We start from the raw sequence: 27,275 nt of genomic DNA, 5'->3' as shown, positions 1-27,275 counted from the left end.
TGGGCCCTACTCACTCATGCGCCAGCCTCTGTTTGAGTCAGTCTGCTTCTTGCCATGTTTTGGAGTGTAGCTTGCCTACACTTAGCTAGTGATACCAGTTTGTTTATTGATTTTTTTAAAGTTTGTCCTGTTTCACTACTGCATGGGCTTAGCCATGGGGAACAGCTAGTTTGGAGATAAAATAAGAGGCTTTTTTATTTTCTTTACTTTTATTTACATCATAGAAAGAAAGTAGCTGGCAATAAAGGAATTAAAATGTTGGTAATCCTAGTGATTGATACTTTGAAACTTACTGTTTTTCAAATATTAGGCCATCCATCCATTTCCTGAACACACCTTGTGTAGTTAAAGGTCTCAGGAGCCGGAAGTATATCCCAGAATCCAGTCATGAATTAACCATGGATGGATACCCATTCCATCATACAGCACACTTACGCCCATTGGCCAGTTTGAAATTACCAGTTAATGTTGGGGATGTTGGTGGAAAAACCCAAACTGTCACCGGAAGGGCATGAAAATACTGTGTACTCTGGAGCGCTGTGGCTGCTCACTAGTCACTTCATTAACTTTGGCCGTGACTTAGATGATGTTTTGGATAGATTGTCAGGAATCTCTAGGGTTAGGGTAGAGAAAATGAGGTTCAAATACTAATATAAAAAATAAATAAATATTTGAATATATTCGAATGTAGTTTAAAAGTTCCAAGTACTTCATGTACTTAATATTAATATGCCTTTGTATGCTGCTTTTTTATTGTGTGAGGTCTTGTGGTGACTCTGTTTTTCCCTTTTATAGTCTTTATTGTGTAGACATAAATTAAAGGTCTAAAATCCCAACACTTCTCACTTTGTGGTCAGGTACTTTAGCACTTCCTTCCCGCTTCCCTTCTACATCTGTAGCCTCAGTTAATTAAGTAAAGAAATAGGCAGGAATTAAGTTACACATGTAATTATGTATTATTGATAAAATGCCCAGAAATATTAAGGGTGCAGAATCCTAGGTGAATATTGGCAAACCATACCATTACACTCTCAGTAACCGTGCATCTTCATCTGCAGGTGGCTTTTGGCTTATCTTCAGTCTAACTTGCTTTGCTACCACATGGCCTTTGAAAGGAGTATTGAAACAGGAAACATGCCTGTCTCAATATGAGCCTAAATGCAGTCACCCTGGATACATGCTCCATCTCTCTTACCATAAATTTCATATTCTGAGTCAGTCCTAAAGACTGGGAGGGGGTTGGTCAGGTAAACACCAAAGCACCGCTGTTCTTAATCAATGAAGTAAAACTTGCTCCCTGCAACACTGCCTAATATTACGTTTGCTATGTCTAGCTTACAAGTAAAGACATGCAAAATATTTATCAACTTATTTGTTGATTTAGTTACCTACTTAATTTAGGTACTTCAACACAAGTTTTGAGGTAAGGTTGTAATACTCGGTTATCATTATGCTGGAGAGTGGTAATGTGATGCATGTTGATAACAAGTTAGGCAGTGTTTATCAAGTTGAAGTATATCACTGAACTGTGTACACGTGACAGTAATGCCTTTATAAATGTAAAAATGTGTGTGTATTATCCTGAGTTAATCAGCAACCAAGGAAAAATTTTAAATGTTAAAATGACAGCTTATTTGGCCATACTAGTTGTTATAATGAACATTAGTCTTTTCAGTTCAGAGGAAAAGAAAACCGTAATTACTTTATCTACTATACAAATAATAAAAAAGAAAACTAAACTACAACTTCAGACTGTTACATGAATGGATTACCAATCACAAAACCTGTACATTACAGCATTATGTCAAAAACACCCACAAACTTGGCTGCTACAAACATATAATACATAAAGGTTTATGGGTTTAATTTGGTATTTTGTTTATGAATATATGTAAGTTCAGTTTTATCATCCATCCATCCATCCATCCATTATCCAACCCGCTATATCCTAACTACATGGTCACAGGGGTCTGCTGGAGCCAATCCCAACCAACACAGGGCGCAAGGCAGGAAAAACCCTGGGCAGGGTCAGTTTTATCGTGTTGGCCACATATTCAATAAAAGCAATTACTGTAAATTCAGCTTTAGAATGGTTTACATCCATCTTATTTAGAAATCTTCTCTTTATTGGTTTACACGTTTATTGATATTTACAGTGACACTTTTATTTGTGAGTCACTTAACACTAGACACAACCTGGAAAATTTACAACTGCCATTATTTATCATTCCTTATTTTCTTGACCTGCTCGCTCAAGTGTTTTAGGTAGAAAAATATTTTTAAAGATCAGCTAGCACTCTTTTAGACGAATTGGGGTTGGGGGTAATCTTGCTGTAATTACATTGTATTGATTATTTCACAAACCTTTTGCATTGGTGTTGTATAACAGTAAATATATTTAGAACTATACTTATATGGCAAAATGTTGCAGGACAGGTCTGCTAGAAATCATGATGGTCTGTTTTGTTTTTAAACAATAATACCATTTCAAGAGTATTTTATTAATTATTGAAATAGTGGAATACTTATTATATCGTAGGCATCCATCCATTTCTCTGTCCTTTCTGTCCTATTCTAACTTTATTAATCCAGTTCAAGTTTACTAGGGGCCAGGACCTATCCTGACAGTCCATCGCAGGGCTCAGTCACACACACCCTAATACTGACAGTTTGTCAGATTACATTATCTTCACAGTCTTTCTGCTTTTCCTTCAGAAGACTGTAGTAGACAACACATTGAGCTTTGCTGATCCGGCTCCTTCAGGTTCCTAAAACTTATGATCCTCCTGGGAAATTTTCAAGTGTAGGGTTTAATTCTACTACCGAGAACCTCTCGCTGTCATAGGAAGTGAGCTCGTCATCATGTGGAGGTCCCTTTGGGTTGGCGCATGATCATACAAATGGTGTGACATAGATATGGGGCTATATTGTATATAGTGGTCAAAAGGATTAGAGACTTACTGCTATTGTCATGTATATAATTGAAGAAAAAGATAAGAGGCTGGGTGCAGTAGATGAGGGCCTTAAGCCTCTGAAGTCTCTACCCTACCTCCCGATGCATTGTCACTCTTTGCTGGTCTTGGATTACAGGGCATCTTTTATGCCTCTACTTCTCTTTGACTGCCTTTTTGCTTCTAGAAAAGTAACACCTTCTCACAGCCTCTGCACCTGCTAACCATTGAACTTTTTATCATCATTGAGCTTCGATGAACTTTCTCCTTCCATTTCATACCTGACTGTAGATGCCAAATGTGAACACGTCACTTTTTTCCTGTCCAGGACATTGCTCTTTCTTCAGTCATCCTTCTACCCTTTTGGTTAGTGCTGCTGCTGTTCAGACTGTCAATAATTTCTGCTTTGTCCTTTGCTTGCATAAAGCATGTCTACAATTAGTTCATAAAGTGTACTGACGTGGACAAATTTGTTAGTACCCCTCCACGAATAAAGAAAAACCCACAGTTGTCTCTGAAATAAGTTGAAACTGACAAATGTAATTGGCACCAATCATTATTTGTTCTGTACTTAACAAAAATCAGACTTTGCTTTAGAGTTTTGGTTCAACAGAATATTTCAAATAATAGCATACATGTAAGTGTGCACAGACAAAAATGATGGGACCCTTAACTTAATGTTTGATTGCACAGCCTTTACAGGTTGCAATCACTGCAGACAGTTGGATTCCTGGGGCTCTCCATGAGACATCTGCACCTGTCCACAGGTAGTTTGACTTACTCATCCTGAGCAAACTGCACTAGGTGTGTCAGGTTTGATGGGGTCTTCTCCAAACTGCATGTGTCAGGTTTTTCCATAGATATTTGATAGGATTCAAACCAGGGCTCCTAGAAGGCCACTTCAGAATAGTCCAATGTTTAGTTCTTATCCATTCTTGGATGCTTTTAGCTGTGTCTCTTACCCCATTATCTTGTTGGAGGATCCATGACCTGCGACTAAGACAGATCTTTCTGACACTGGGCATTACATTTTGCTGCAGGATGTCTTGACAGTCTTGAGATTTCATTGTTCCCTGTGTAGACTTACGGCACGCTGTGCCAGATGTAATAAAACAACCACAAAACAAAACTGAGCCTCTGCCATGTTTCATAGTAGCTATGGTGCTCATTTCTTTGAAGGATTCATCTTTTTCTTATGTAGACACATATTTGATGTGACTTGCCAAAAACCTCCAGTTTTGTCTCATCTGTTCAAAGGTCATTCTTCCAAAGGCATTCAGACTTGTCAATATAAATTTTAGCAAATTCCACTCTGGCTGTTTTGTGTTTCTCTTTTTAGCAGTGGAGTCCTACAGGGTCTTCTTCCATTGAGCCCACTGTTACTCAGAAAGAGACAGATGGTACAATCAGACAATAATGGACCCAGACTTTAGATTTCAGCTTGTATCTCTTTGGAAGTTGGCCTTGGCTTTTTGTCTGCCATTCTCAATATACTTCTAAAGTTGATTGTCCACTTATAACCATATCCAGGAAGGTTGTCTTAAATGGACCTTAAACTTCTCAATGATTTTTGCAACGTTGTCACAGGAGCATCAAGCTGCTTGGAGATGGTCTTCTAGCCTTTGCCTTTAACACACTTGTCTATAATTTTTTTCTGATCTCCTCAGACAACTCTCTTTTTTGCTTTGTCTGGTCCATGTTCAGTGTGGGACACACAATGATAACCAACAGCAAAGTGATGACATTTTTTTCCATTTAAATCGGCCAAATGACTGTTCAATTGGAGAAATGTGTGATACTAATTCAAGAAAACAGCTAGTTTGAAAAACTCACTCAAATCCAATTATTTATGATCTTTTGTAGGGGTACCAACAAATGTGTGCAGGACATTTTAGAATATCTTTGTAGAATAAGCAATGCATGATCTCTTGATCTCTTGTCACACTAGCTTTGCTCTACTTGATGATGTATCAAAGACATGGAATTATACAGGGTGCAATCACTTTTCAGGAGGCGGACAGCACTTTTTAAGGGTACAAACCAATATGTTCACATCTGCAATTAGCATAATACTTTTAAATCTAGACAAAAAATTCTTAACCAATAAAAATTATGTGCCTGCTATTTTTATATATATATATATATATATATATATATATATATATATATATACACTGCTCAAAAGAATTAAAGGAACACTTTTTAATCAGAGTATAGCATAAAGTCAATGGAACTTATGGAATATTAATCTGGTCAGTTAAGTAGCAGAGGGTGTTGTTAATCAGTTTCAGCTGCTGTGGTGTTAATGAAATTATCAACAGATGCACTAGAGGGGCAACAATGAGATGACCCCCAAAACAGGAATGGTTTAACAGGTGGAGGCCACTGACATTTTTCCCTCCTCATCTTTTCTGACTGTTTCTTCACTAGTTTTGCATTTGGCTACAGTCAGTGTCACTACTGGTAGCATGAGGCTATACCTGGACCCTACAGAGGTTGCACAGGTAGTCCAACTTCTCCAGGATGGCACATCAATACGTGTCATTGCCAGAAAGTTTGCTGTGTCTCCTGCACAGTCTCAAGGGCATGGAGGAGATTCCAGGAGACAAGCAGTTACTCTAGGAGAGCTGGAGAGGGCCATAGAAGGTCCATAACCCATCAGCAGGACCAGTATCTGCTCCTTTGGGCAAGAAGGAACAGGATGAGCACTGCCAGAGCCCTACAAAATGACCTCCAGCAGGCCACTGGTGTGAATGTCTCTGACCAAACAACCAGTAAGACTTCATGAGGGTGACCCAAGTGTCCCATGTCCTCTAATGGGCCCTGAGCTCACTGCCCAGCAGCATGCAGCTCGATTGGCATTCGCCATAGAATACCAGAATTGGCAGATGCACCACTGGTGCCCTGTGCTTTTTACAGATGAGAGCAGGTTCACCCTGAGCACGTGACAGAAGTGAAAGGGTCTGGAGAAGCCATGAAGAACATTATGCTGCCTGTAACGTCATTCATCATGAGCAGTTTGGTGGTGGGTTAATGATTGTCTGGGGAGGCATATCCATGGAGGGTCACACAGACCGCTACAGGCTTGACAAAGGCACCTTGACTGCCATTAGGTATCAGGATGAAATCCTTGGACCCATTGTCAGACCCTATGCTGGTACAGTGGCTCCTGGTGCACGACAATTCCTGGCCTCATGTGGTGAGAGTATGCAGGCAGTTCCTGGAGGATGAAGGAATTGATACCATTGACTGGCCACCACACTTTCCTGACCTAAATCCAATAGAACACCTCTGGGACATTATGTTTTGGTCCATCCAATGCCACCAGGTTGCACCTCAGACTGTCCAGGAGCTCAGTGATGCCCTGGTCCAGATCTGGGAGGAGATCCCCCACAACACCATCTGTCATCTCATTAGAAGCATGCACCGATGTTGTCAGGCATGTATACAAGAACACAGGGGCCATACAAAGTGCTGCGTACAATTTTGAGTTGCTGCAATTAAATTTTGGCAAAATGGACTAGCCTGCCACATAATTTTTTCACTCTGATTTTTGGGGCCTTTGAATTCAGGGCTCTGTAGGTTGATCATTTTCATTTCCTTCAAACGATGTGGCATCCTTTCGTTCCTAACACATTACCCAGTCTATATCAGTATAGATATCCAGGAGGATTTCTTTTTCCCATTGAGATCTGATGTGTTTTCAAAGTGTTCCTTTAATTTTTTTGAGCAGTTTATATATAAAACATCATTAAATTTCAATTGAGTCTATCAAAGCATTTTTGTGATTTTGAGCAGGGTTTACCCCTAAATATTGATGTGGCTCAATGTCCTTTCTTACCGCATACCTACTGCCCAAGATGTAAAATTCTGCCAAATTTCAGGATTTTAACTTCATGGAAAATGGTGTTTTTGGTGATGGGTAAGCGATCTTGTCTTTCAGTTAATTTTTCATTTTATATATATATAACATGAAATAAATAAATATATACACACACACACACTCTAGGGTGCTTTGCCCTCTGCACACTTCGCTCACCAACCAACCTCCAACCGGGCCTGCGCTATGCACCGGCCACTTCGCATCTCTGCCGCTCACATATGTGGATTTCACTTTCACCAAACAACAAATCTTTTAATTCTCACGGATGCGCCTCTTCATTGGGAAGAAATGCTACTTTTCCCTGATAGCAACACAAATTAGATAATCTACAAGTCTCCGACCTAAACTTTAAATATGAACAATATATTCAAACTTTTTGCTGTTCCGTTATTTCACTGTGTAATAATTTCCGTTTATTTGCACAGATACAATCTTTACTATCATTTTTTTAAGACTTTTGAATAGTAGTACTTTCATTACCTCTAACCTGCTCTGCATGGAGAGAGAGAGAGAGAGAGAGAGAGAGAGAGAGAGAGAGATGGATGGATAAATCTTACTGATTCAAAAATCACATTACTTAGATGCAATGATTGACACCTTATGGACCACATTTTGAGAACATGGTTGTGAAAGACATGCTTCCTATTAACTTCTAGACCGTGCTAAATAGAAATTTGAATTTACAGGCTAGCCAAGTGCAGGTGTGCACAATTTTTATTGTAGCCTAGTTTGGAAAAAAGGTGATCTCAGAATGTAAAAATACGAAAGACCTTTTATAGTCTACATTTTTTTTTCACAACTGTATCCTGTTAGTCTGGCATTTTCAAACTAGCAATTGTTACTGTTGTTACTTTCCCGTTGTGAACTCTGTAGAAGCACATGCCAAAATAAATTAACATTATTTTGTGGTTACACAGCAGGGTGGGAGAGGAATAATTCCTTGAAAATTCAAATAGCATACCTATCCATAGCTTATTCGGAATGGAACATTCATAAATTGAGTATGTACTTCCCCAAACAGCACAGATTTGAGACAGTGCCCACAAAAATGCTTAAACTATCACCAGCATTTTTGCATAGTCCTTTGTGGTGTTAATAGACATGTTTTGAATTTTGCACAAGTGTTAGGTACATGGTAGACATAGTCCTTTTTAGAACGCCAGTCTGATTCAGTATAAACTTACGAACACGCCCCTACTTAGAGTGATCGCATTTAGAGTTGCATGTTATGTTAACATACCCATGTTTGGAATGTGGTAGGGTAACTTGAGTACTCTAAAAGCCAACACAAATAAACATGAAAACTCCAAACATGCAATGCCCAGAATGGCGTTCAAAGATGTTAGAAACACCTACAGTAACTTAGCATATACAGTCCCCTCCACAATTATTGGTACTCCTGGTAAAGATGAGTAAAAAAGGTTGTAACAGTATCACCTTTTAGTGAATTACCTTAATCTTGCACTCAAAAAATGTGCATTTATTCTGAGAAAAATAATTCCTTATCAGGAAATAATTATTTTGTACTAATAAATTCTTATGAGCAAAGTGTAACTGAATTTTCGTTTATGTCTGAATGTTTTAAGTTGATCAGAGTTTTAGAAACTTTCAAGTAGTAATCCATGTCTTCCTGTTTCGTGGGGTGGGGGGAGTAATAAGTATGAGGTGGCACAGAGGCCAAATTCCCTTATTCATTCAACAAAATGGGAAAGATAAGAGAACACACAATTCAAATGAGAGAAAAGTGTGATGACCTTCATAAGTAAATAAATAGCTATTGAAAATATATACTTACCTGAAATTTCTCATATCTACAATTAGGGCAGTAATTAAAAATTCAGATGAAATGGAACTGCTAATCAACTTTCCAGGAAGAGAACAAAAGTTTAGTTTGCCCTCAGACACAGTGAGCAGGATGCTAATAGAGGTAGAAAAATCCCCAAGGATCGCTGTCTTTCCTCTCATTTAACCGCAACCATAAATGCTTAGAGTTTGCTAAATGCTACTATAATGTTGACTGGACCCGTATTCGAAGGCCAGATAAAAGTAAAATTGAGCTTTTTTGCAACAAATACACAAGGTGGGCAGGCTTGATGTAAAAACAAGGATGGCTATACTGAAATGAGCCTGATGCCCACTGTCAAATATGGTGGCTAATGTGTGATGTTGTGGGTATGTTCTTCCTCCAAAGACGCAAGAGACTTTGTTAGGAAAAATGGAATCATAGAATCCATGGAATACCAGGAGATTTTAAATTTAAATCTAGCTGCCTCAGCTAAAAAAATTAAATTATATTGTCATTAGATCTTCCAGCAAGACAATGTCCAAATTAACACAAAATGGTTAAAATAACATAAAATCAAGCTTCTGCCTTGGCTCTCAGTCCCCAGATATTGGAAACCTGTGAGTTGAGCTGAAGAGGAGTAAAGAGGAATGGTCTCAGATTCCCTTATTTATATTCTCCAACTATTCTCCAGCCTTATAAGATATTATAGGAGAAGACTCAGTGCTGTTTTATTGGCAAAGGGAGGTTGTTCAAAGTATTAAATGCAGGGTGCCTGTAATGGTGGCATGTGTGGTTTTGTTGAAAATATTTTTTTCTTGATAAAGATTTTTATTTTCCCGGAATAAATAATGTACAGTAATCCCTCGCTATATCGTGCTTCGACTTTTGCGGCTTCACTCTATCGCGGATTTTATATGTAAGCATAACTAAATATATAACACGGATTTTTCACTGCTTTGCGGGTTCTGCGGACAATGTGTCTTTTTTACTTCCTGTATATGCTTCCTCAGTTGGTTTGCCCAGTGGATTTCATACAAGGGACGCTGTTGGCAGATGACTGAGAAGCTAACCAATCAGAGCACGCAGTTAAGTTCCTGCCTGCTGAATGCAGTGTTAACCAGGAAGTCTCGTCTCACTCATTCAGCATCAACGTGTTTCTCTGTGTAAAGAGTTGTGCTCTTTTGTGTTTATCTTTGTACATAGTCAAGCCCTTCATTATGGCTCCAAAATGATCTGCTACTGCTTCAGGGGCCGTACCCAAGCACAAACGGAAGGTAAACGTTTTGGATTTGTTGAAGACTACGATTCTTTTTATTTAAAAAGTAGGAAAGGAATATAAGATCTACGGCCGCAGTATCCTTTTAACCAGGGTGCAAAACGAGTTGTAAGTGAATGTAATAAGGCAGTAGTCTGGATGGAATCTGCTTTAGGGATTTGCATTGAAGACTGCCAGAAGAAGAACAACGGCAGTGCTACATAATCGCCTGAAGTGGCTCCTTTGGAAGAACTGTAACGCTCTCCTTTGTTGTGCAGTAAAATTAAACTCATTGTTATTGGACAAGTCATCGTGTTATTGTTGGTAAGTAACCATAATTAATTTTCTACTTACAGTACATGTACGTACGTTTAGTGTCACTGTATATACATTTACTGTATACTATTTTTCTTGTATTGTACGTATTTATTGCTGGTTGCCTGTCTGTCATAATGGCTGTAACATATGTGATATCGGAGACACTCAATATCTTAATAATAATAATATTTAGCTTTTACTGTATATAAACAGTGTGTTTATATATATCATTTCAATGAATTTTACCTAATATCTAAGAGAATACAAAGGGATTATGCTGTATAACTCTGCGGGGAATATTTATAAACAGTGTGGGAGAGTTTATAAGGGCTTAAAATATATAAAAATAACCATACAAACATATGGTTTCTGCTTCGCGGATTTTCACCAATCGCGGGGGGTTCTGGAAAGCAACCGATCGAGGAGGGATTACTGTAATTTACCAGAAGGGTTCCAATAATTGTGGAGGGAACTATATGCCCAAGCATGTGTGCCTGTGCATTTTTGTTTAAATTGGTTGATTGACATTATTTGGTGATCAATTGATGATTTTCACACCCGAATGACTCTGGTGGAGATAAGCAAAATATTTGATTTCAAAGGACATATTTTGATCTCATTTATACATCATTGATGTCAAGTATTATGATATTTGGAAATGAGGTGGTTTGGAAAAACTAAATCAATTGGTCAGTATTTAGTGTAAAGAAGACCAAGAGTTTGACTTTCATTTTAAATAAAGTGAAATCATAAGCTGAAAAACAGAAACCTGAGGAAGGGCAGAAAAATAGCCACACTTACAGTAGAGTGGAAGAAAAGGGGCCAGTAGCTGACTGTGGAAAGAACACCAACAGTGACATGAGTTTCTCACTGAAATTAACAGAGAATCTGCTTTGTTTAGTTCAGAACTTTTCACTTTGCCTTGAAATTAAACAGAATGCTCCAAACTTCAGTTTAGTACAGCAGCTCATATCTTGAATTACAGGAGGAACGGACTGTTTTAAAAATAAAGCAGTGTATTGAATAATTAGAATATTCTTTTTTACTTTAAAAGCTTTCTTATATAGTTGTTAAGCCTGTTTGCCTTTTCTCTTCTTGGTAAATATATTTGGATCATTTTATTTTATTTGACTTTTGGGTTGTATTTAACACCTGCCTTTTATTTTCTCTTCCTCATTGAATAAACTAACAGGTGTAATGATATTGCATCATTTGTTTAATTGAGTTCTGTTTATTTAGCTTTAGGACTTTCTTAAAAATCTGATCATTATGTAGGTGACATTTAAATAGAAACAGAAACAATTCCAAAGGGTTCACAAACTTTCTAGTACAGTACCAGTGCACATAGTGTAAAATAATTTTTAAAAGAAAACAAACAAAAAAAAATCAAGGAATGAACAATCTGTACTGGACGTAAAAAGCCTGATCAGAGCATCCCAAGTATGCATGGTTACTATTATCTCTGTCTGTAGTTTCACATTGATATTTTATCTAAGAACTTCCCCAGATCAATTTACATGTATCTACAGTTGTCATTTCAGCATATTATTTACTTAAATCTCTTGCTAGTTTGTTTGAAAGTATTTTTACATACTGCAGCTTACATTTTAATTGCTGTGTATTCCATTATTGATTCAGTAAGTCCTTGTTATCCACAGATTCACTTTCCATGGATTTGCTTAACCCCTATTACAAAAGTGTAACCCATTGCATGTCACCAGCAGTCTTTTGTAGTTGCACTTAATCATAGCCATTCTCTGTAGAAAAATCAGAGACGCCTATCATGCAGCAGTGACATGTAAGATTGAGCAGTAACAGGTCTCTGATGCCCTTACATGTCTTGGGCAACAGACTTGCTACACTTACGGATCAACATGTGTCTACCCAGCAATGAGAGCCGTGAGTAAACCGTTGAACACTATTTGTAATGTGGACTGGGGCTTGCAATTGTTCCTAATGAATGTGGAATTTCTAGTTAACGTGTGTCATAAGGTTGCACTGATTAATTCCCAGCCCTTTGTACACACTACCATTAGCTACTATAGATATAATTGGATTGGCCCAGATGTGGTCACTCGTGTCTTCTAATGGAACTTGATCAAACTTGATTTTTGTGGAAGTTAAATAAGTAACAAGGTTTCCTTAGGTGAGCTTGCGGAAGGATTATTACTGAGCCTTCAGGGGCGAGGACGGCGGGCCAAACCCCCTATAAACCTGTTCTCTCCCCAAGCCGGCATTCAGCTAGAATCTAACCCTATTTTTCCCATAGGATCAAAGCTACAGTATCTACAGTTTCCATATTCATGGGATTTTTCAGAAATGTAACCTCTTTGGATAATGAGAATTGAATGTATGTAGATCAGTGTATAATTCATCCATAATAGATTATAGAAGTTACAGAATCCAGGGTGGGACCAAGTTCGAATTTTTTCAGGCACAAGCAGTCTTCAAGCTCAAGTAACATGCAAGTCCCAAGTAAGTCTTAAGTCATTGAGGTAATCTCAAGTGAAGTGTCAAGTCTAATTTTTGTGCCAAAAATCATCAAGTCTTATTTTTGCAACTTTAAGTTGATTTATTATCATTTAAGAATTATTTGTCTTCCTGATTGATCATTGTACTTTTATAAAAATCCATTCCCACTTTTGATTTCCTCTGTTAAATGCGAGTGCTCTTTTTTGATACATTCATTCGTCTAATTATTGTCCCTACTTATTGTGAATTCTCTCTGCTTCAAAGACAATTTAATGGGATGTCTAAGGATATTACACTACATGTTATTTTTCACTATAAGTGCCTAAAATGCATTGCTTATGTAAAATGAGGCTGTACTGTATGTACAGTGCGTTGCAAATGTTTTTAAGTCCCCGTAAAAGTCATCACAATTTCCTAGATCTCAAAAGATACATACAAATGTTCCTCAGCTAAGTACTTTTATTGTGAACCCAAGCATTCTAACAGTTTGTTTTTGAAAACCCAAGCCGATAATTTGCTGAAAATATAAATCTAAAAATCCATTACTGGAATGTTGAAAAACATTGCTTGCTTAAGTATTCAAACCCCTCAATGTAATATTTTTAGTGCCCCATTTTTTTCCACAATACCAGCCCTAAGTCTTTTGGGTTATGTCTGAGCCAGCTTTTCATACTTCTGAGGGGCGATTTTGTCCCATTCTTCCTTGTAGATTTTCTGCACATCATTCAGGTTGGTTGGTCCAAAATTTGCCACAGATTCTCAATGAGGTTAATATTGGGCATTTGACTAGTCCATTGTAAGACCTGCTTTTCCCCCACATTCACTGATCGAGAGCCCTGTCTTAAATTCAAAAAGTGAGTCCCATGTGGCTTTAGTTTTCTGATTATTTAAGAAGTATGTGTTTAATAATAGTTTAGAAAAAAAGAATGTGTTCTGCTCATTTTGAGCATACGACTTGATGACTTGTGTGTAGATTATGTGAAATAAGTATTGTTTTTCTTTTTTCATTGGATGATTTTCATATTGTTTGCTGTTCTGCAGCATTAGTCATTATTGGCTTCTATTGTATCAAACTTTTTTCTCTATATTCTGCATGAAAGTTGGGTTAGTGACCTATAAAAAAGTGCCAGTTCTACCTGGAATATTAATGTAAGCTTTAGGAGGTTAAAGAGTTATATAAGCAGCTTTTTTCCAGAGTGTGTGTGTGTTTTTTTTAGACATATAATTTTGACAAGTTTTGTACTTTGGCTGTTAGAACACTTGAGTTGTCAAAAAATACTTATCAGAAAACTATGAATGGTGGAAGTTTTCAAGGGGATTGAATACTTTTGCAAGGCACTGTAACTCGAGAACATTTTTTAGTTCACAGATTAAAGGTGGCTGCACAGAGGAAAAAGGAAATACTGTATATAAAGGAGTAGATCATTCAGGAGCTGTCGAGTGTACCCAGGGCTGTTACTGTTGTTGACGTGATGGATATTTCTTCTACTTTTGCCAGGAGCCTGCTAGACTTTATTGACTAAGTGCCATTCTCTGAAGGCTTTGGAAAGCAAAAGTTAATGTAAAAGGCTTTGAAAAATCAGGATTTATAGATGTGTTTTGATGATGGTAGCATTTTTCAAACACTGAGGATTTCTAGGAACATTTTGATGACGGTGGCATTTGTACTGTATTCTATAAATGTCTACAGGTGCTGGTCATAAAATTAGAATATCATGACAAAGTTGATTTATTTCAGTAATTCCATTCAAAAAGTGAAACTTGTATATTAGATTCATTCATTACGCACAGACTGATGTATTTCAAATGTTTATTTCTTTTAATTTTGATGATTATAACTGACAACTAATGAAAGTCCCAAATTCAGTATCTCAGAAAATTAGAATATTGTGAAAAGGTTCAATATTGAAGACACCTGGTGCCACACTCTAATTAGCTAATTAACTCAAAACACATGCAAAAGCCTTTAAATGGTCTCTCAGTCTAGTTCTGTGGGCCACACAATCATGGGGAAGACTGCTGACTTGACAGTTGTCCAAAAGACGACCATTGACACCTTGCACGAGGAGGGTAAGACACAACAGGTTATTGCTAAATAAGCTGACAGTTCACAGAGCTCTGTGTCCAAGCACATTAATAGAGAGGCAAAGGGAAGGACAAGATGTGGTAGAAAAAGTGTACAAGCAATAGGGATAACTGCACCCTGGAGAGGATTGTGAAACAAAACCCATTCAAAACTGTGGGGGAGATTCACAAAGAGTGGACTACAGCTGGAGTCAGTGCTTCAAGAACCGCCATGCACAGACGTATGCATGACATGGGTTTCAGCTGTCGCATTCCTTGTGTCAAGCCACTTTTGAACAAGAGACAGCATCAGAAGCATCTCGCCTGGGCTAAAGACAAAACTGCTGCTGAGTGGTCCAAAGTTATGTTCTCTGATTAAAGTAAATTTTGTATTTCCTTTGGAAATCAAGGTCCCAGAGTCTGGAGGAAGAGAGGAGAGGCACAGAATCCATGTTGCTTGAGGTCCAGTGTAAAGTTTCTACAGTCAGTGATGGTTTGGGATGCCATGTCATCTGCTGATGTTGGTCCATTGTGTTTTCTGAGGTCCAAGGTCAACGCAGCCGTCTACCAGGAACTTTCAGAGCACTTCATTCTTCCTGCTGCTGACGAACTTTATGGGGATGCAGATTTCATTTTCCAACACGACCTGGCACCTGCACAAAGTGCCAAAACTACCAGTACCTGGTTTAAGGACAATGGTATCCCTGTTCTTGATTGGCCAGTAAACTCGCCTGCCCTTAACCCCATAAAAAATCTATGGGGTATTGTGAAGAGGAAGATGCAATACGCCAGACCCAACAATTCAGAAGAGCTGAAGGCTACTATCAGAGCAACTTGGGCTCTCATAACACCTGAGCAGTGCCACAGACTGATCGACTCCATGCCATGCCGCATTGCTGCAGTAATCCAGGCCAAAGGAGCCCCAACTAAATATTGAGTGCTGTACATGCACATACTTTTCATGCTCATACCTTTCAGTAGACCAACATTTCTAAAAATCCTTTTTTTGCATTGGTCTTAATTGATATTCTAATTTTCCGAGATATTGAATTTGGGACTTTCATTAGTTGTCAGTTATAATCATCAAAATTAAAAGAAATAAACATTTGAAATACATCAGTCTATGTGTAATGAATGAATCTAATATACAAGTTTCACTTTTTGAATGGAATTGCTGAAATAAATCAACTTTGTCATGATATTCTACTTTTATGACTGGCACCTGTATACCGCTATGTCTTTTATAAAATAAAATACTTGTGGCATTAAGATTTGTATCAGCAATATATTTCTTAAACTTGGCCAAATTATTCATAGTTAGGTTGTTGGACTAATATGATGTAACATTTACAGTACTGCTTACTTTGAGAGGTACAGAGGACTGCAGACAGTCCTAGCAGTATCTGTTGTAAGACTAGAACCAACCCTGGATAGGATATCAGTTAACTGAGGTACACATCCAGACTAAGACGCAGTGCTCTTCAGGGAGTAACACATGTCTTTTGGGTCGTGGGAGGTAAACATACACCCACATAGACACAATGGCAAATGCCAAATAAAATTATATGCTGGATCCATGATGGAGCTCTGCATCACAAAGCACAACCTGCCTCTCTGGTTATAGGAATTTTAGGTCATTTTAAAAAGGATGTGTATGGGTGTTATTATTGAAGAATTGTGATACATTCTAGCATATTAATCAAAATTTGGGCATCGCTTTGTCACATTTCTTTTTCTTCTTCTAATGACAGCTTTCTTTTTGCAATTTTTCTAAATGAAAGGCCTACACTTCTAAGGGTAATAATTATCTTTCTCATTTAATTCATTTAATTTGTTAATTGGCATTTTCTTTCCATCTTCACTGGAATTTATAGCTTTCTACAGGGTAATATTGTCCAATTAGTACTTCAGAGGGTGTAGTAACACAGTCTGTTCCAACTGTGCTTTAAGATATTCGGAGGATTTTTAAGTAATCAATAGAAGTTGGAACACCTGTGCAAATTGTTTGCTTCAACTTACAAGGCTTAAATTACTTTAATTGCTGCAGAACATCTGTAGGTTGTAACCTATTATTTGTTCCCGAAGAAAGCCCATTTGTAATATTCAGAATTTTCCTTTTTTCAGTTTTTGCTAACCTATACTTTAAATTTAAACCTCTGGCAGTGTACTGCTTACTTTCATTATTTTAGGTTATTGATTTCATTTCAGTTGATTAAAACTGAGGTGTTCTAAAACTTTTGATTGGTAGTGTATGTCCACATTTGCATTTAACAGTAGGAAAGAGCTATAGTCAAATAATTCAGCTAGTGCTGGCTGATCAGGTATTTCATTGAAATGTTCAGTCCTGATCCTGTTGTGCTAATAGACGTTTCCCTTTCTTATCCATGATGGAAATATCAGAGTTGTTTAGTGCTCTGGTTATTTCTTTAAAAAGTCCATACCCTGTTAACTTGCCTATGGGAAATTCAGTCCGCTTTCTCTTTTCTAATACACCAATACCAGCTTTAGCACTGATTGTAATGTCAGCCTGTTCAGACAACATGCTGGTGCAAAAGTACACAGGCACAGGGAGACAGTCTTCTGAATCTCTATGACATTTACACTAGCCACACTACCACCAAGCCACTCCTTTGGTGTGTTACCTGCATATTAGTTAAATTACTTTATAGTGGATACCTCCCATCTATTCATTATTTTATTCTGCCTTTACCATTGTGGAGTCGTACACAATTACACTAGGTGCATGAAAGAATATAAACTTTAAATAGTACTTCATCCAGGCACAAATAAAGTGTGCATAATATATTTGTTTTTGGTACTACTAATATATAAAAGATCCCTCACCTGTCTGTTTAGTAGACATATCTTCAAACTCACTGTGATCAAAAGGGTCCAACACCCAGATATGAGCAAAGTACTGCTTTATCACTTCTAAAGGGAATGTCTTTGGACATTGAGAGTCGCCACACCTTTGGCAGGAAAGCATGTGTGGGTCAGTTTCTGCACTTGCCTTCACATTCTGCATTGCTTGTTGTATTCTTCAATCTTTTTTTGTAGTATTTCATTATCTGATTACACATGCGCATCTATATTTCCTATGGGCGATTTCAAGAGAAACTGAGTAATCTAATACACGTTTTCAAAGCATTATTTAAATATAAGAAATATTTGAATACCTTAAATAAACATCAGAGAGTAACGCACTAGACTAATGGCTCAATTTCAGAGAAAAGCAAGTAAAGTAACCTGCCAGTGCTCACAGTGTAGAAATAGTGAAAACATTCTTCTAGTGCAAAAAAGTTACTAGTCTCAGCTAAATTTTTATTAAAGATAAAATCAAAAAAACTTCAAATATAAAACAGTTTTTAGTGCTCACTTAATCTAGGCATTGTCCTATTAATAGTACAAGTAATGAATGCATTGATTGTTCATTGGCTGCTAGCCTAACCTTCATAGCCATGTCAACTTTCATTAAAAAGTCAAAGCATTTTCAAGCATGGCATTGTCATTGTTTTCCTATTACTTGGGTGTTTTAAGGTGATGGATCAGAATCCATAGCATGTTGCAATGAATACTTGCTTATAGACTTGTTTTTAGAGTGAAAGTTCTGGTGGGGCCACAAAGACCTGGGATAGAGATGCTGTCAGAAGGAGACAGGCAATCCTGAGAAGCTACACTTTGGGTGGGTGAGTGTGTGTGTGTGAATGAGAGAGAGAGAAAAAAATGGGAGCTTACAGAGCAGAGTTTATAAGACCTGCTCATGTGCTTAAATCCAGTGACCTGGGCATATGGCCACCAGCAAGGCTTACTAAGGATTGTAGCTTGGATTGACTCACAGTGATGTGGAAGTAAAGGCAGGTTACATTGCCTCTGGCTCCAAGTGAGCAGTTTAAGGCAGAGCCTGGGGCGTCATAGTGCGCTCAGTGCATATGGCTTTAAAAAAAGATTGTTGGAGCCACATTGGAGAAGCCATGGGAGATCAGAGTGGTTGTCAGAATATTGGAGGGCAGCCAAGGAAGTAACTGGTCTCAAATAAATCTCATATGAGTTAACTGATGGATAAAGACTCAGTTTCACAATTATTAAAGGAATTCTATACCCAAAAATTATATTTTCCTTTATATGTTACTTACCCCATGTAGTGTGTAGTGATGGCCAAGATAAATGTTAAATGTTTAACTTTCACATCCCAACCCTCCACTGTTAATTCTGGTGTGCCCCAGGGCTCTGTCCTGGGGCCCCTCCTTTTCATTATTTAACACCTTCTCCTTGGCAATATCTTTTGTTAATATAACATTAGCTTCCACTGTTATGCCAATGACACCCAGCTCTATCTCACTAGCAAACCTACTGCTTCCTTTCCACCCTCCTCCCTTACTGATTGCACAGCAGAAATCAAATCCTCGTTTTCTTCAAATTTTGTTAAATTAAATAGTGACAAAACTAAGGTTCTCCTCATTGGTACAAAATCAACATTATCAAAAACTGATCATTTTTCATTTGTTATTGATAATTCCTCTGTCTCCCCTTCCCCACAGGTCAAGAATATGGGTGTCACCCTTGACAGTACTTGTTCCTTTCAGTCCCACATCAATAACATCTCCCGGTCTGCATATTTCTACTAGCGTAACATTAACCGTATTCGCCCCTCCCTCACTCCCCACACCACTGCTATACTTGTTCATAGCCTTGTCACTTCTTGTCTGGATTATTACAAGTCCATTTTCTTTGGTCTTTCTCACAAATCTCTTTATAAGCTTCAACTGGTCCAGAATTCAGCTGCCCGCATCATGACTTAGAACCCCCTCTATTCACCATATCACTCCCGTTTTGCAGCAGCTTCATTGGCTTCCAGTTCAGTTCCGAATTCAATTCAAAATTCTCCTACTAACTCTTAAGGCTATCCACAACCTTGCCTCCACCATGTTGCCATTCCCTCCCGTACCCTTAGATCCTCTTCCTCCATTCACTTGACTGTCCCCTTCATCTGTCTTACCACTATGGGGAGCACAGCATTCAGTTGCTCTGCTCCCCAGCTTTGGAACTCACTACCACCTGAGCTTACAAATATTGAATCATTTTCAGTTTTCAAATCTAAACTTAAAACTCATTTGTTTAAGACTGTTTTTCTCATTGATTACAATTACTCGGTCTGATTTTAACTTCTGTATTTTACTTTTGTTTATAATCTGCGTTTTGTGTATTGTTCGGTGTACTTGAGTGTTTAGAAAGGGGCCTACAAATAAATAAAATGTATTATTATACACACACACACACACACACACACACATATATATATATATATATATATATATATATATATATATATATATATATATATATATATATATATATATATATATAAATATATAAAATATATATATAAAATATATATATATATATATATAAAATATATACACACAGTGGAACCTAGAGATATGAGTTTAATTCTTTCCAGCACTGAGCTCGTATAGCGCATTTCTCGTATCTAGAAAAAACTTCCCCATTGAAAATAATGGAAATCCAGTTAATCCGTTCCGCACCCCCAAAAATATCAACATTAAAATCAATTTTCCTAACAAATAACACTGATAAATAATATATACAAGTGGAACCTCGGTTTGCAAGTAACTTGGTTTATGAGTGTTTTGCAAGATGAGCTAAATTTTTTAATTAATTTTGACTTGATAAAACGAGCGATGTTTTGCAATACAAGTAGTATTGATACACTTTGTCTGCTGAGTGTCATGTGAACTTAACTGAGCTGATGGTTCTTCTCTCTCGTGCGCATCTCTCTCTCCTTATCTTGCTCGCTTGCTCGTGTCTCTCTCGCTCGCTCGCGCGCGCCTCTCTCTCTCTCTCCTCTTGAGGGCAATCGTCTCCTATTCTCCGTCTGCATGTATGCGATATTTTTGGATACGCTTATACAGCGAACTGCTACAGCGAAACAATGAAATCACAAGCGCACAAACGCTATACGGTACGGGAGAACAAGGAACACTGAGTGAGCTGACGGGCTGGCAGCGTCAGCTTGGGTGAATCCCCGACTCGAGGCGGATCGGGAAACGCGTCACGCATAACCACAGCCTGGCTCGTTACGCGAGCCAATGCTCGTATTTAGATCCAAATTTTTCGCTCATACTTTCCTCTTATCTTGAATTTCTCGTATACAGAGTTGATCTTATCTAGAGGTTCCACTGTGTGTGTGTGTGTGTATGTGTATATGTGTATATATATATATATATATATATATATATATATATATATATATATATATATATATATATATATATATATATATATATATATATATAAAACACACACACACACAGTGGGTATAGAAAAGAATCACCCCTTTCGAAATATTCACTTTTTTTTTTTTTTGCTTTACAGCCTTAAATGAAGACACACAAACCAATAATTTCTCCAGCTTTACTTACTCAATGCAATCTATAACATTCAAGTGAAATATATCACAGCTATAGATTTCCCTATTTCGATAATTTTCTTGTTTGTTTCTTCTTTGTATAAGGCTTAGCATTTTGGCTTTATTTGGTTTAATTTGACATTCTCATCATGGTCTCATCTTTGCTTTTTTTGACTGCATTTCATCAACTGATTCCTGGGTCAAATGTAAACTGCCTTCTGGTGTTTCTAGGTAGGACAGAATCTCTGATCTTCAAATGTGGGACCCTGAGAAGCAGCATCTGCTGTTTAGAATTTATGTGATAGATTCCAAGCATCAGATTCAGTGCAAACAAATCTCAGTCCTTTCCTCTGACATTTATATTGGTTTATTTGGTGAAATATCTTTGACCGAAGAAGTTACATTACCTAAAGAAGGAAAATGTGGTCAATAAGAGAAGAAACAGACGAAAGTTTGTGTTCAAAATTCTGAGAGTATCTCGTAAGGGTGGGTTTGGTCAGTCATTTTCCAACCCATTGTATCCTAACCCAGGCTCACGGGGCTTTGCTGGAGCCAATCCCAGCCAGCACAAGGCAGAAACAAACCCTGGACAGGGTACCAGCCCACCGTAGGGCACACACACCCCACACCGTAGGGCACACACTAGGGACAATTTAGGATTGCCAATGCACCTACAACAACAACAACATTTATTTATATAGCACATTTTCATACAAATAATGTAGCTCAAAGTGCTTTACATGATGAAGAAAGAGAAAAATGACAAATAAATAAGAATTAAAATAAGACAAAACTCATTAACACAGAATAAAAGTAAGGTCCGATGGCCAGGGAGGACAGAAAAAGCAAAAAAACTCCAGATGACTGGAGAAAAAATAAAATCTGCAGGGGATCCAGACCATGAGGCCACCCAGCCCCCTCTGGGCATAACCTAACCTGCATGTCATTGTAATCAGGTACGTTTAAAATAAAATATCATTGGCCCATGACTATTAATATGAGGAACTTGATAACTTTGTAGCTAGACTAACTTCAAAGCAACCAAATGAAATGAATCAGCTCTCCAAAAAAAAAAAACTTAGTTAAAGAAGAGTCTTGAAAAAAGTCCACAGTAATGAGATGAAAGTTTAAAATGCACTTGAATTGTGTATACCAGGCCTGCATGGAGTTTGCATGTTCTTCTCCTTGGGTTTCCTCCCACAGTCTAAAAACATGCATGTTTGGTGAATTGGTGTTGCCCAGTTGGTCTGTGTCTGTGTGTTTACCATGTGATGGACCTGGCACCCTGTCCAGGGAATTGTTCCTGACTTGTGCCCTGTGTTTGTTGTGTTTGTCTCCAGCTTCCCTGCAACCCTGCTCAGGATAAAGTGGATGATTGGGCGGCAGTCTCAAAATTTTTTTTTATTATACATGTGTTATCAAACACATTTAGATAAATTCAGGGTCAGAGGAATGAGTGAAAATTGGGACTAAATCATAGACTGAGCACAAATTATATGCAGTATTTCATAATTAACTATTATGAAGTGATTTGCTAATTGTTATTATTTTATTCAGGATGAGTGCAATTTTATTGGCTATTATTTATTTCTAAAAGCTTAAGGGCATTTTGCCATTCTTTACTATTAAGTCAAAAAATTCAGGAGCTGCTTTTAAAGTTTGTTAATTTGCAGAAATTTCCAGGCTTTTGTTCCAGTATATGAGTGATTCAGTAGGACAGTTGTCATTTTCAGTCACCCATTGCTAATGTGTGACTAATTGGCAAATGATTTTAACAAAACAAATGTGGATATTTAACTTCTAGAGCTTTGCCATGCTTTCCAAGTACAATTAAATCTGAAGTTTGCGCATTATGAAGTCTCCAGTGCCTCATTAATGGACTGTGATGTCGTCAGATACCAGATTAATGGCTATATTGGAAAAGCCTTGCACCAATTTACATTTTTATCTAATGAGTGCTGGATGGTCTGTATTTAAATGATAGTGTGTAAGAATATCTGCCTAATTTGCATTGTACAGTATTTAGGTGGATGTATTTCTCTATTAAGAGTTTGTGTTCTGCTCTATTAACTTGATATCCTATCACTAGCAAAATATGTTTTGTTGTTAAACAATAAGTAATACTTTGGTTTCATGTATGTTAAATAGTTTCAGAGTAGGTATTTTGTTTATGTTTTAACCAAATCTGTTTCTCTATAGGTACCTAAGTATATCATACCCATAGAATATTTTCCACTGGCGGTCATTAGTGTTATTTGAAGATGATGTGACTTATGCCCCATTTTTCTAAATTAAGTACTTTGGAGTTTAAGGACAGGATGTTACTGATAAGACAATTAATGATCTCTGTAAGCAAAAAAGCTGATAATATGTTTGCTAACTAAGGGTTACCAGAAGTCACCAGGCATTACTTAACTCTTGTTTGGTATGAACGAAGCAGTTTGGCATTTATTTATGACAGGGAGGAAAATTTTCTAACTATATAGAATGTGCACTGTGTTAATTTGGTATTCAGGACTTTAATGTTAACATTCTAGATCAGCATTAATGCTAATGAAGACCTCCATTTGTTAAGTTAAATATTGTGATGGCCTGAAACATGATAGCACCACCTACTGAGGATTTGTCTAAAAAAAAAAAAAAAAATAGTGAAGTGGTACAGGGGTTAGTTATGGACTGTTTTTTATTTCTTATAACTTTCTCATTGACATCTTTTTAAAGCACTTTGAGCTACATTGTAAGAAAATGTGCTATGTAAATAACTGTTATTGCTGTTAGTGCTGATGTCTGTCACATCCAGGAGTTTAGATAGATAGTTAGATTGATCTGAAAGGCACTATATGATAGATGGATAGATATTAAAGGCACTGTATGATTGATAGATAGATAGATAGATTGAAGAAATGAATGATCTAACTAGCTAACTAACTTTATTTGTCCACAGGGGGATATGTGGCTCTTTAGGTTTCAATTCTGGCCTGGTATAATGTTCAAACCTTTCATATGGGTATCACATGGTATCCTTGTATATTCCCCCAAATTTCAAAGACAGATTTGATTAGTGTTGTCTCTAAATTTAGCCTTGTATGAGCAAGTGTGGTGCCTTGTGATTTACGAATGGTTCCCTATTAACTTCTGCTTCCATTGACCTTGAATTGAATTAAGTGGGTCAGTAAATGGATGCAGTGGGTTAGTAATTTGTTTCTAAATTAGTTTTTTTTTTAATTCATTTTAATATGCTATTTATCAATTTGATAGGCTCAGAATGTTGCATAAATTAAGAAAAGTAACAGTCATTCATTCAGTCAGTCATTATCCAACCCGCTATATCCTAACACAGGGGGTCACGGGTCTGCTGGAGCCAATCCCTGCTAGCACAGAGCGCAAGGCAAGAACAAACCCGGGCAGGGCACCAGCCTATGTGCACACACACACACGCACACAATAGGGTCAATTTAGGATCGCCAATGCACCTAACCTGCATGTCTTTGGACTGTGGGAGGAAACCCACACAGACACGGGGAGAACATGCAAAAGCAACAGAGTAACTGTAAAATTGTATTTTCCCTTTGTAATTTAATGATTTCTTATGTTTATTTGGAAAAATGAAAGCAGTGACTACATTTTGTATCTTCTTTTCAGCATGGCTGTATGGCTCTTTTAATGAGCTTTGAAAATGTAGCCAGCACTAAGGAATTGGGCTTGTGTCCGAATTATACAATACCATTTTCTAAACTCACTTAATCCTGAGCAGGGTCGTGGGAGGCTGGTGCCTATCCCAGCAAGCAAAGGACGCAAGGCAGGAGCAATGACTTGGACAGGGTGCCAGTCCATCGCAGGGCAACCTTTATTACGACAGAGGAATGGGGGCTGACATGTGCAACTCATTGTTCATTCACCTGTAGTGTTTAATTTGGTTTTAGCTTTTTGTGTTTAGAAGATGGTGTCGTACTATTGAAACCTAGTGACCGCACACAATAAAAACAAAACCCAGTCTATCATATACAATTAAGACATGTATCAGTTGTTCAGTCAGTGATTGAAATAAGACAATTTTTGTTTATAATCCACAATAAGTAATTTCTTTATGTTTTGTTCATTTTTGGGATATTGAGATGGGAAGGGCACTGTAAGAATAAAATTTATTATTATTATTATTTTATATATAAATATGAGCCCTAGGGAATGCAAAGTACTAGAATGCAGTGATCTAGAAAAGCAAGAACAAGCTAACAAAATGTACAGTGTGTCCATCAGTGTTGTGCTTATAGATTAACCAAACAACTGAACACTTTTTCATTTGCATGTACTGTATTTTACTCACCTTACTGGCGAACCACATCTTTCTTACATGCTAATATGTCACGTGTCACTTTTTTTTTTGTGTTAGCTCAGTTTGTCCTCCCCGCTCTCTATTCTGCTTCACCCTGACTCACCCTCATTGCCGCCGCATTCTATCTCAATGCCAGCTCTCTCCATTTATCAGCTGATTGCGTTCATTAGAGTTACTCCAGCATGTTGCTTAAGTAATGCGGTTTCACTGTAAAGATAATGTCTTAAATTGCAATCATGACTACTTGAGGTCTTTTGTATTTTGTTTTACATTACTTTGTATCTTTAAAAGTGTGATAAACACGTGGACGTACAGGACAACAGCACTCGCTTCCATTGCAATGAAGTGTTTTGAACATTAGGTGAAGAATATTTTAATGACACAAAGTCCTTCAAAGTAGCCACAAATTTGTTACTGTGACAACAGAAGTGTGGAGGATGTCGTCCTAATTATCTTACATCATATCTATTAATTTGTTTATTATGCCTGATTTATATGTTTGAATGCTATTTCTGTATTTTTCCGTATTTCTGTATTCAGTACCATCCAGCCTCACCTACTGCTTGAGAACTGAAACAGTATGAATGTTTAACCAAGTTATTTCATTATGGATTCAGGGCTTTTTTTCAGATAGTTAAAGTACATGACTCTCTTTTCAAAGGACTCCTCAAGGCAGTGTTCTGTCTCCATTACTAATTACGCTCTATGTTAGTGGTCCGAGACAGAACAATGACTATTGTTGATGACAGTATAGTGATAGGACAGACATCTGACCTTTACACAACCAAGTGGACTGTTTAGGAAGTTGGTACAATAAGAACTGTCTTACTGCAATATCGAAAAGCCTAAGGAAATTATGCTTGGCTTTAAGAGGCAGAAATTTCTAATTTCACCACTTGTTCTAGGGGAGTATGTAGAAATAGTGTCTGAATATAAATACTTAGCAATTTTTTTTTCATGATAATGTAAATTGGAATATTAACACAAAAATGTTTATTCTAAATGATTTCTGCACTTATTTCTCCCCTGTAAACCCGGACTATTTAAAGTGAATTAAGACTTCATTTTATCCTTTAAGCAGCCATACTGCATGTCTTTCATGTTTGGGCTCAGCCAGTACTTGCATAGGAGACCATTTAGGAAAAAGTTGGGTTGCTGCTAGAAGAGGTGTTGGAGAGTCCAACAGGTGGCACTTACTCTGTGGTCTACATGTGGATCCCAGTGCCCCAGTGAAGTGACTTGGACACTACAGATGAGATTTAAAACCGAGGTCTTGACTCTCTGTGGTCATTAAAGATCCCTGGATTTCCTTTATAAAAACTAGGGTGTTACCTGATTTCCAAGCTAAATTGCCCTTCATGGCCTATTCATACTGGCCCCCTATTCATCCCCTGTCTCTAATTGGCTATCTGTCTTGCCCATTAACCACCTAATAGCTAATGTGTGGTGAACATAGTGGTGCAAAAATGGCTGTTGTCACATCAGTAAGTTGGATGCTAAACATTGGTGGTTGCAAGTGGCTCCCAACTCTCTATGTAAAATGTTTTGAGTAGTGAAAAATATCTATATAAATGTAAAGAATTATTAGTATTCAAGTTTGTTCCAGTCTGTCATCACTTTCAGTTTCATTGCATGGTTTAGAAGACTGACAACATCAATGACAACAATAACATTTACACTCACCGGACACTTTTTTAGATATTGTTTGTGTAACTGCTTGTTACCGCAAATATCTTGTCAGCCAATCAAATGGCAGCAACTCTGTGCATTTAGGCATGTAAACATG

The 27,275-nt window shown here is 37.5% G+C and overlaps 1 protein-coding gene across 1 annotated transcript in view; it reads left to right on the top strand.

Annotated features, from left to right (window-relative positions):
• Window positions 1-27,275, top strand: part of ptdss2 (phosphatidylserine synthase 2) — a 233,274-nt gene that overhangs the window by 93,651 nt on the left and 112,348 nt on the right. The gene's annotated exons all lie outside the window — the stretch shown is intronic.

The sequence above is a fragment of the Polypterus senegalus genome, chromosome 1 (genome assembly GCF_016835505.1).
Source record: "Polypterus senegalus isolate Bchr_013 chromosome 1, ASM1683550v1, whole genome shotgun sequence".
NCBI classification, from domain to species: domain Eukaryota; kingdom Metazoa; phylum Chordata; class Cladistia; order Polypteriformes; family Polypteridae; genus Polypterus; species Polypterus senegalus.
This window is presented reverse-complemented; position numbering and strand designations above follow the sequence as displayed.